General features: G+C 52.0%; 1 pseudogene; it reads right to left on the minus strand.

Moving 5' to 3' along the window:
* Window positions 1–6,311, minus strand: part of LOC129693984 (zinc finger protein 850-like) — a 33,291-nt pseudogene extending 26,980 nt beyond the window's left edge.
* Between the last annotated feature and the right edge of the window lie 3,666 nt (window positions 6,312–9,977).

The following is a 9,977-nucleotide window of genomic DNA, read 5'->3' on the forward strand; positions in this document are numbered from 1 at the left end:
CAGGTGCAGAGGATTTTCCCCATCAATGAAAAATAAAAGTGTTATTAGTGTTTAAAAAATGTTGAGAATCTCTCTTCTGCCAATCACGCCATGAAGGCCACACCTTTTCCGGTGGGAGGGGATTATAAAACCCCGAAGTGTGGGTGTGGCTCAGTCTCTGCATGATGGGGGAGGGAGAGGTCACTACTCTGTCTGGATTGTGAATCAACTGAACATACTTAATGTCTACTGAACTGTGAGTGTGGTGTTTTGTGTGGTTTTACGGTGGTTTCACCCTGTTTGAAATGGTATGAAACTGCATTTGAATGTGGTGGCCTTGCACCCTGCATGAAATAGTATGAAAATGCACTTGAATTTGGTGGACTTACACCCTGCTTGAAGTGGTATGAAACTGCACTTGAATTTGGTGGACTTACACCCTGCTTGAAGTGATATGAAACTGCACAAATTCGGTCGTCTTGCACATTGCTTGAAGTGGTAGGAAACTGCACCTGAATTTGGTGGCTTTGCACCCTGCTTTAAATGGAATTTCAAGGAATAACCGCGAGTCAACTGCCAGCCCACCAGCCGTGAGTGAGCTGCCAGCACACCAGGCTTCATGGACTGAGCTGCCACCCCAAGAATCCATTTGGCCCGCAAGGTCCATACTAGTCCTCTGGCGACCAGTCCCTTCAGCCCACAACACCCATACCTGCACTTCGGAAAGGTCCCCCCCCCCCCCCCCCCCCACTGGCCACCAATATTGGAATTGGTGGAGATGGAATATTGCGTTGAAGGACTAGCCCTCCCGTGTGAACATGGGACCCAACAGGTCCCACTTAGTCTAGTAATCTTGTTGCAATAAGATTCCTTCTCATCCAGGGGATACAAGCCCAGTCTTTCCTTTGTCGTAGCATGACAGTCCCGCCATCCCGTGAATTAACCTGCTGAATCTACGCTGCACTCCCTCAATAGCAAGAATGTCCTTCCTCAAATTGAGACCAAAACTGCACACAATATTCCAGGTGTGGTCTCACTAGGGCCCTATACAACTGCAGAAGGACCTTTTTGCTTCTATACTCAACTCTTCTTGTTATACAAACATAGAAAATAGGTGCAGGAATAGGCCATTCGGGTCTACGAGCATGCACCACCATTCAATATGATCATGGCTGATCATCCAACTCAGTATCCCATACCTGCCTTCTCTCCATGAAGGTCAACATGCCATTCGCTTTCTCCACTGCCTGCTGTACCTGCATGCTTACTTTCATTGACTCCCCTTTCCTCCCCTCTACAGTTCAATTCACTCACAGGACAGACACAGTTGAATTCACTCACAGGGCAGGCACAGTTGAATTCACTCACAGGGCAGGCACAGTTGAATTCACTCATGGGGCAGGCACAGTTGAATTCACTCACAGGACAGGCACAGTTGAATTCACTCACAGGACAGGCACAGTTGAATTCACTCACAGGACAGGCACAGTTGAATTCACTCACAGGGCAGGCACAGTTGAATTCACTCACAGGACAGGCACAGTTGAATTCACTCACAGGGCAGGCACAGTTGAATTCACTCACAGGACAGGCACAGTTGAATTCACTCACAGGACAGGCACAGTTGAATTCACTCACAGGACAGGCACAGTTGAATTCACTCACAGGGCAGGCACAGTTGAATTCACTCACAGGGCAGGCACAGTTGAATTCACTCATGGGGCAGGCAGTTGAATTCACTCACAGGGCAGGCACAGTTGAATTCACTCACAGGACAGGCACAGTTGAATTCACTCACAGGACAGGCACAGTTGAATTCACTCATGGGGCAGGCAGTTGAATTCACTCACAGGACAGGCACAGTTGAATTCACTCATGGGGCAGGCACAGATCTGTTCAATCAGCACGTCACAGACACAGTTCAGTTCACTCACGGTGTAGATCCACAGTTCTGGACTCAGTCTTCTGGGGTGACTGACTCACGTCCGGCCTCCGGGGCTTTATTCTCCTGGACCCCCAGAGATCATGGTGAGTGACAGGCGAGAAGACCAATCTGCTGATCTCACGATTTTTTAAATCTTAATAACTTTTCTAACATTTCACCTATCGAAACAAAACTTGGGGCGCTAGGTGCGGAGAATGGTGAATAAGCTGGCAAGAAATAGCATTATTGTGTAGCGTTTTTGCACAAATTCAATTACAACGCAGACCGGTAGTGGTCAAGATGAGACTTTTAGTAATACTATAGATAGAAGATAAAGATAGAAGATAGACTAGGATGTGGGATCCGTTGGGTCCCATCCCCTCAACAGTTGCGGGGGGGAAGGTTCTGGTCGGCCTGCGGCAGCACACACGTACTAACCACCCCCCTTAGTATTATATTAATATTATTCATTGTCTCCTTTTACACCATCCCCGCCCTATCCACGTGCATACTCCCAACTCTCAGCCTCATCTAGAGAGGGAGAGGTGGGGAGGGGGGGTAGAGGGAGAAGGCAGAGAGAAAGGGGGCAGAGACAGATAGGGGCAGAGAGATAGAGAGGTGGGCAGAGAGAGTGAGGGGGGAAGTGAGGGGGTTAAGAGAGAGAGTGAGGGGGAGGAATAGAGAGGTGGGGGTGAGAGGAGGGGAGAGAGAGAGAGAGGAGGAGAGAGAGGAGGGGAGAGAGAGGAGGGGGAGAGCAAGGAGAGGGAGAGAGGAGGGGGAGAGCAAGGATGGGGGGAAGAGAGAAAAAGGGGGGAGAGAGAAGGGGAGATAGAGGATGGGGAGAAATGAGGGGAAAGAGAGAAGGGGGAGAGAGGAGTGGAGATAGAGGAGGGGGAGATAGTGGAGGGGAGTGGGTAGGCTTGTGGGGAGAAGAGAGGCTGGGGGAAGAGAGCCCCAACTCGCAGGCCCGTCTAGACAGGGAGAGTGAGGGGGGCAGAGACAGAGAGAGGGACATAGTGGGGAGAGAGGGTGGAAGAGAGCGGGGAGAGGGGGTCTTTAGCGCGTTGTTTTTTCGGGAAGATGTGACACACAAACAAATAAATAAACACACACACACACATCCAAGATCAGAGTTTTATAATTATGGAGATAGATAGATACAGATATAGAGGAAAGTTTATCAAGTTCAAATTTATTGTCACATGTGCTAATTTAAACCCCTGTCCCACGGTACGTGTTCATCCAAGAGTTCTCCTGTGTTTGCCCTGATTCGAACTCGGAGATTTACTGTAATGGCCACTCGTCTGTACTCGGGGCTCTCGTGGACATTTTTCATCGTGTTGAAAAATCTTCACGAGTCTTGCCGTGCTTACCTGCCCTTCGCGTTACGAGCCAGTAAGAGACGTCCCTGAGCTCCGACGTACCCGCTACGTTCATTCTCCGTGCTCACCACGAGTTTGATTTTTTTTTAAACTTGGGAGAGCACTTGAATGAACTCGCACCGTGGGAGAGATATAAGGAACAGTAATATTTGAGTTACCATACAGCCATACTAAGTAAAAAGCAACAAGACACACAGCCACATAAAATAAAATTTAACAGAAATGTCACCTACAGCGGAATCCACATTCCTCACTGTGACGGAAGGTAATTAAATTCCAATCATCTTCCTCGTTTGTTCACCCGTGGTCGGGGCTGTTGAATCCTCCGCAGTCGCCGCTGCTGACGGTCCAATGTCCGAAGTCCTGGCGTCGGGATGATGGAAACTCCGGCGTCGGGACGGATTGGAACACTCCACTGCATGGAGCTCCCGAGTCGGTCTCTTCTTACCAGAGACCGCGGGATTCACGATGTTAAAGTCCACAGGCCCCGAGGTTGGAGCTCCTCACGGGTGATCCTCGGCAGAGAAAAATCGCATCTTCATCGAGGTAAGTGACTGAAAAAAGTTTCCCCCATGTGGAAAGCATGGATAGGTGACGTCTCACAGTTCTGGAGTAACTCAGCGGATCAGAAACATCTGTGGAGAACATGGATAGGTGATGTTTCAGAGTGCTGGAGTAACTCGGCCGGTCAGGCAGCACCTGTGGGGAACATTTCGGGTCGGGACCCTTCTTCAGACTAACACTATGTTAACAGATGAGGGGGTGATCGACAGATTAGTGAAGTAAGTGACAGGCAAGAGAAAATAAGGAGATAAAAGGATGTGAGTTAAGGATAGAGAATGTATATGAGCAGCTTTAAGGGACGTTGGTCAGGTAGCATTTGGACTATTGCATACAGTTCTGGTCACTCCATTACAGGACTGATGTGGAGGCTTTGGGGAAGGTGCAGGGATGGTTAACCAGAATGGTTTAAAAACAAGGAACTGCAGGTGCTGGTTTACAAAAAAGGACACAAAATGCTGGAGTAACTCAGCGGGACAGGCAGCATCTCCGGAGCGAAGGACTGGGAGACTGAGGAGAGTCTCGACCAGAAACATTACCCATTTCCTCCAGCATTTTGTTTACCTAAACAGCGCCTAGCCACTTGCGGTGCACCAGCACGCTGGAGGAATGGACAAAGGCCTTGCCACAAAGCTGATAGGCGAAGGGGCGCTGGCCAGTGTGGACATGCCGGCGTTCCAGGCGGGTGAAGCCCTTACCACAGGACAGGCAGGGGAAGGGACGCTCACCGCTGTGGGCACGCCGGTGTTGACACATGCTGGACATGTGGGTGAAACCCTTACCACACTCAGCGCACACAAAGGGTCTCTCCCCGGTGTGTATCCCCTGGTGCTCCCACAGCCCCCATGCTCTCTTGTCACAGTGGAAGCAGCTGCTCGCCGGCATGGGCCCGCCGGTGTTGCCGCAACCCCCGCGAGCTGTCAAACGCCTCACCACAGTACGGGCAGTTGTAGGGCTGGCCACTGGTGTGCACGTGCCGGTGAGACAGGGCGTGGGAGGACCTGGCAAAGTGCTCTCCACACACCGGGCTGGGGACGGGTTGGTCGCCGGCGTGTACCCGCTGGTGGGACAGCAGCCTGGTGGAGTTGGGGAAGCTCTTGCCGCACTGGGCGCAGGTGTAGGGGCGCTCCCCGGTGTGGGTGTGCTGGTGCTTCAGCAGGCTGCTGGATCTGATGAAGCCCTTGCCGCACTGGGCACAGGTGTAGGGACGCTCGCCAGTGTGGGTGCGCTGGTGCTCCAGCAGGCTGTCGGAGCGGGTGAAGCCCTTGCCGCACTGGGCGCAGGTGTAGGGGTGCTTGCCAGTGTGGGTGCGCTGGTGGTTCTGCAGGCTGCTGGATTGGGTGAAGCCCTTGCCGCACTGTGCGCAGGTGTAGGGACGCTCGCCGGTGTGGGTGCGCTGGTGGTTCTGCAGGCTGCTGGATTGGGTGAAGCGCTTGCCGCACTGGGCACAGGTGTAGGGGCGCTCGCCGGTGTGGGTGCGCTGGTGCTTCAGCAGGCTGCTGGATTGGGTGAAGCCCTTGCCGCACTGTGCACAGGTGTAGGGGCGCTCGCCGGTGTGGGTGCGCTGGTGGTTCTGCAGGCTGCTGGATTGGGTGAAGCCCTTGCCGCACTGGGCACAGGTGTAGGGGCGCTCGCCGGTGTGGGTGCGCTGGTGCACCTGCAGGCTGCTGGATTGGGTGAAGCCCTTGCCGCACTGGGCACAGGTGTAGGGACGCTCGCCGGTGTGAGTATGCTGGTGGTTCTGCAGACTGCTGGATTGGGTGAAGCCCTTGCCGCACTGTGCGCAGGTGTAGGGTCGCTCGCCGGTGTGGGTGCGCTGGTGGTTCTGCAGGTTGCTGGATTGGGTGAAGCCCTTGCCGCACTGTGCGCAGGTGTAGGGGCGCTCGCCGGTGTGGGTGTGCTGGTGCGTCTGCAGGCTGCTGGAGTGGTTGAAGCCCTTTCCGCACTGGGCGCAGGTGTAGAGCCGCTGTCCACTGTGGGTGCGCTGGTGGGACAGCAGATAGGCGGAGCAGGTGAAGTCCTTGTCGCAGTCGCTGCAAGTGTAGGGGCGTTCCCCACTGTGGGTGCGCTGGTGCACCAACAGGCTTTGGGACTGGATGAAACCCTTGCCGCAGTCGCTGCAGGTGTAGGGGCGCTCACCGCTGTGGGTGTACTGGTGCACTAGCAGGCTTTGGGACTGGTTGAAGCCTTTTCCGCAGTCGGAGCAAGTGAAGGGCCGCTCACTGCTGTGCACCCACTGGTGCTGCCTCAGCCCCGACAACCGGGTAAAGCTCTTGCCACAAGTAGAACAGCCATACGGCTTCTCGCCCGTGTGTACCCGCCGGTGGGTGTCCAGCTGGCTCGGGCTCCGCCAGGCCTTGCCACACACGTCACACTCATAACGCTTCTTTTTGTTGTTCCCCGTCATGTGGTTCTCCACTGAAGCTCAGCCTGCACACCGAGCAGATGGGGGGGGGAGGGGTGCTGCTGACCAGCACGCTGGATGCCCTCAATGGCCGCTCACGTCCCCGTCTCTCCGTCCACAGATCAACAGATCCTAAACCCTGCAGGAGGGGAACACAGAGGGTCAACAAGCTGGCAAACAGGACATTACTAACGCGTCAACATTACTAGTGCTTGGGAGGGAGGGGCAGAGCGGTGTGGTGAGCGGAAGTGGGAGGGGAGCGGGGTGCAGGAGGGGCTTGGAGAGGAGAGGGTGAGGGAGAGGGGGGAAGGAGCGGAGAGGTGGTGAGGAGAGTGGGGAACGGGAGAAGGGTGAAGGGAGGGGTTGGGGTGAGGAAGGGGAGCGGCCCTGCTCCATGAAGTACCCCCGCCCTGCCCCGTGACGTATCCCCCCTGCCCCATGACGTATCCCTGCCCTGCCCCGTGACGTATCCCTGCCCTGCCCCATGACGTATCCCCGCCCTGCCCCGTGACGTATCCCTGCCCCGTGACGTATCCCCGCCCTGTGCCATGACGCCATCCTCGGGTCACTGGCCGCAGTGATGTGGAGTGAAAAGCTTTTACATAGAAACATACATAATGAGGGCAGGAGTAGGCAAAGCACAGGCAGACTTTACTCAGAGGTCCTGTGGATTTGGCAGCAACAGCAACAAAGAGCAGCAATAGAAAACACTAATTGGCTCTAGCCCAAGTAGGAGGAGAGTTAGAAGTGAGTCAGAGGGGGAAAACAATTGAAAGCTGAGGAATTTGGTTTGTAAATTGGTAAATCAGGCAAAATATCAGTCAATTTAAGCAAGACGGCTCTTAGCGAGCGGCAGTGAGTGAGCGGCCTTGTGAGGGAAGTGCCCTGTGAGAAACGTGTGAGTCTTTGGCTCGAGAGTCTTTGGAGAGGAGGCCCAGGAGCCGTTACAGAGGGAGGAGCGACCTGCGTGTGGTGAGTGTAAAAACCCATCGCGGGGCTTGTCTCAACAGAGGCCCAGGAGCCGTTACAGAGGGAGGAACCAAAATCTGCAACGTTCCATTCGCAGATCACACCTCAAATTAAGGGAAGCCTCTGATTGGTCGAACGGACCAGAGGAAACAGCTGATTGGCTTGTATCCCGGGTAAGGCTTTGTATTGTATCCAGGATAAGGGGGAGAATGAGGGCCAGAGCAGTTTACTGTTCTGGATGTCAGATGTGGGAGGTCATGGAGTCGGAGTGCCCTCCAGACGTCCACATCTGCGCCGGGTGCGTCGAGATGGGGCTCCTAAGGGACCGTATTAGGAACCTGGAACAGCAACTCGATGACCTCTGTCTGCTCAGGGAGAGCGAGGAGGTCATAGAAAGGAGTTACAGGGAGGTGGTCACTCCAAGACCACGGGAGACAGAAAACTGGGTCACAGTTAGGAAGGGCAACGGGCAGAGGCAGGGACTGGTCAGTACCCCGGTGGCTGTACACCTTGAAAATAAATACTCATGTTTGAGTAAGGGTGGGGGAGACAGCCTACCTGGGGGCAGAGACAGCGGCCGGGCCTCTGGCATAAAGACCGGTCCTGTTGCTCAGAACGGTAAGGAAAAGAAGGGGAGGGCAATTGTAATAGGGGACTCTATAGTCAGGGGGTCGGATAGGCGATTCTGTGGACGCAGACTGGAGTCCCGGATGGTAGTTTGCCTCCCTGGTGCTAGGGTCAGGGATGTGTCTGAACGGGTCCAAGAAATCCTGAAATGGGAGGGAGAGGAGCCTGAGGTTGTGGTGCATATAGGTACCAACGACATAGGTAAAAAAAGAGAAAAGGTGCTGAAAGAAGAATTTAGGGAATTAGGTAGAGAGTTAAGGAGAAGGACTGCAAAGGTAACAATCTCAGGATTACTGCCTGTGCCACGCGACAGTGAGAGTAGGAATGGAGCGAGGTGGAGGATAAATGAGTGGATGAGGGACTGGTACAGTGGGTATGGATTCAAGTTTCTGGATCATTGGGACCTATTTTGGGGAAGGTGCGACCTGTACAGAAAGGACGGGTTGCACTTGAACTCGAGGGGGACCAATATCCTGGCGGGGAGATTTGCAAAGGCTACTGGGGAAACTTTAAACTAGTATGGTTGGGGGGAGGGACTCAAATTGGGAAAGCTAGCAGTCAGTGTGTGAGGCAGGAGGTAGAGAATGGTAGCACTCTGACCGAAAATGTAGGGGAGAGAGAAGAAAAAGACAATAAACAGAGAATAAGAGAGGGTGGGTTTCTTAAATGTGTATATTTTAATGCTAGGAGCATTGTAAGAAAGGTGGATGAACTTAGAGCCTGGATTGACACCTGGAAGTATGATGTTGTGGCGATCAGTGAAACATGGTTGCAGGAGGGCTGTGATTGGAAACTAAATATTCCAGGATTTTGTTGCTTCAGGTGTGATAGAATTGGGGGGGGGGGAGGTGGAGGTGTTGCATTGCTTATCAGGGAAGATATTACAGCAGTGCTTTGGCAGGATAGATTAGAGGGCTCGTCTAGGGAGGCTATTTGGGTGGAACTGAGAAATGGGAAAAGGGGTAGCAACACTTATAGGGGTGTATTATAGATCGCCAAATGGGGAGGGAGAATTGGAAGAGCAAATATGTAAGGAGATTGCAGATATTAGTAGTAAGCACAAGGTAGTGATTGTGGGAGATTTCAATTTTCCACACATAGACTGGGAAACACTTTCTGTAAATGGGCTGGATGGGTTTTTTGTGTGCAGGATAGTTTTTTGCAGCAATACATAGAAGTACCTACTAGAGAAGGGGCGGTGCTGGACCTCCTGTTAGGAAATGAGATGGGTCAGGTGGCAGAGGTATGCGTTGGGGAACAGTTCGGGTCCAGTGATCACAATACCATTAGTTTCAATATAATTATGGAGAGGGACAGAACTGGACCTAGGGTTGAGATTTTTAATTGGAGAAAGGCTAACTTTGAGGAGATGCAAAAGGATTTAAAAGGAGTAAATTGGGACAGTTTGTTTTATGGGAAAGATGGGGAAGAGAAATGGAGTACATTTAAAGGTGAAATTTTAAGAGTACAGAATCTTTATGTCCCTGTTCGGTTGAAAGGAAATCGTAAAAATTGTAAAGGGCCATGGTTTTCAAGGGAAATTGGACACTTGGTTCGGAAAAAGAAGGAGATCTACAATAATTATAGGCAGAATGGAGTAAATGAGGTGCTTGAGGAGTATAAAGAATGTAAAAAGAATCTTAAGAAAGAAATTAGAAAAGCTAAAAGAAGATATGAGGTTGCTTTGGCAAGTAAGGTGAAAGTAAATCCAAAGGGTTTCTACCGCTATATTAATAGCAAAAGGATAACGAGGGATAAAATTGGTCCATTTGAGAGTCACAGTGGACAACTATCTGCAGAGCCAAAAGAGATGGGGGAGATATTGAACAGTTTCTTTTCTTCGGTATTCACCAAGGAGAAGGATATTGAATTATGTGAGGTAAGGGAAACAAGTAGAGTAGCTATGGAAACTATGAGATTCAAAGAAGAGGAAGTACTGACACTTTTGAGAAATATAAAAGTGGATAAGTCTCCAGGTCCGGACAGGATATTCCCTAGGACATTGAGGGAAGTTAGTGTAGAAATAGCAGGGGCTATGGCAGAAATATTTCAAGTGTCATCAGAAACGGGAATAGTGCCGGGGGATTGGCGTACTGCGCATGTTGTTCCATTGTTTAAAAAGGGGTCTATG

This window comes from Leucoraja erinacea, unplaced genomic scaffold (assembly GCF_028641065.1).
Source record: "Leucoraja erinacea ecotype New England unplaced genomic scaffold, Leri_hhj_1 Leri_517S, whole genome shotgun sequence".
NCBI classification, from domain to species: Eukaryota; Metazoa; Chordata; class Chondrichthyes; order Rajiformes; family Rajidae; genus Leucoraja; species Leucoraja erinaceus.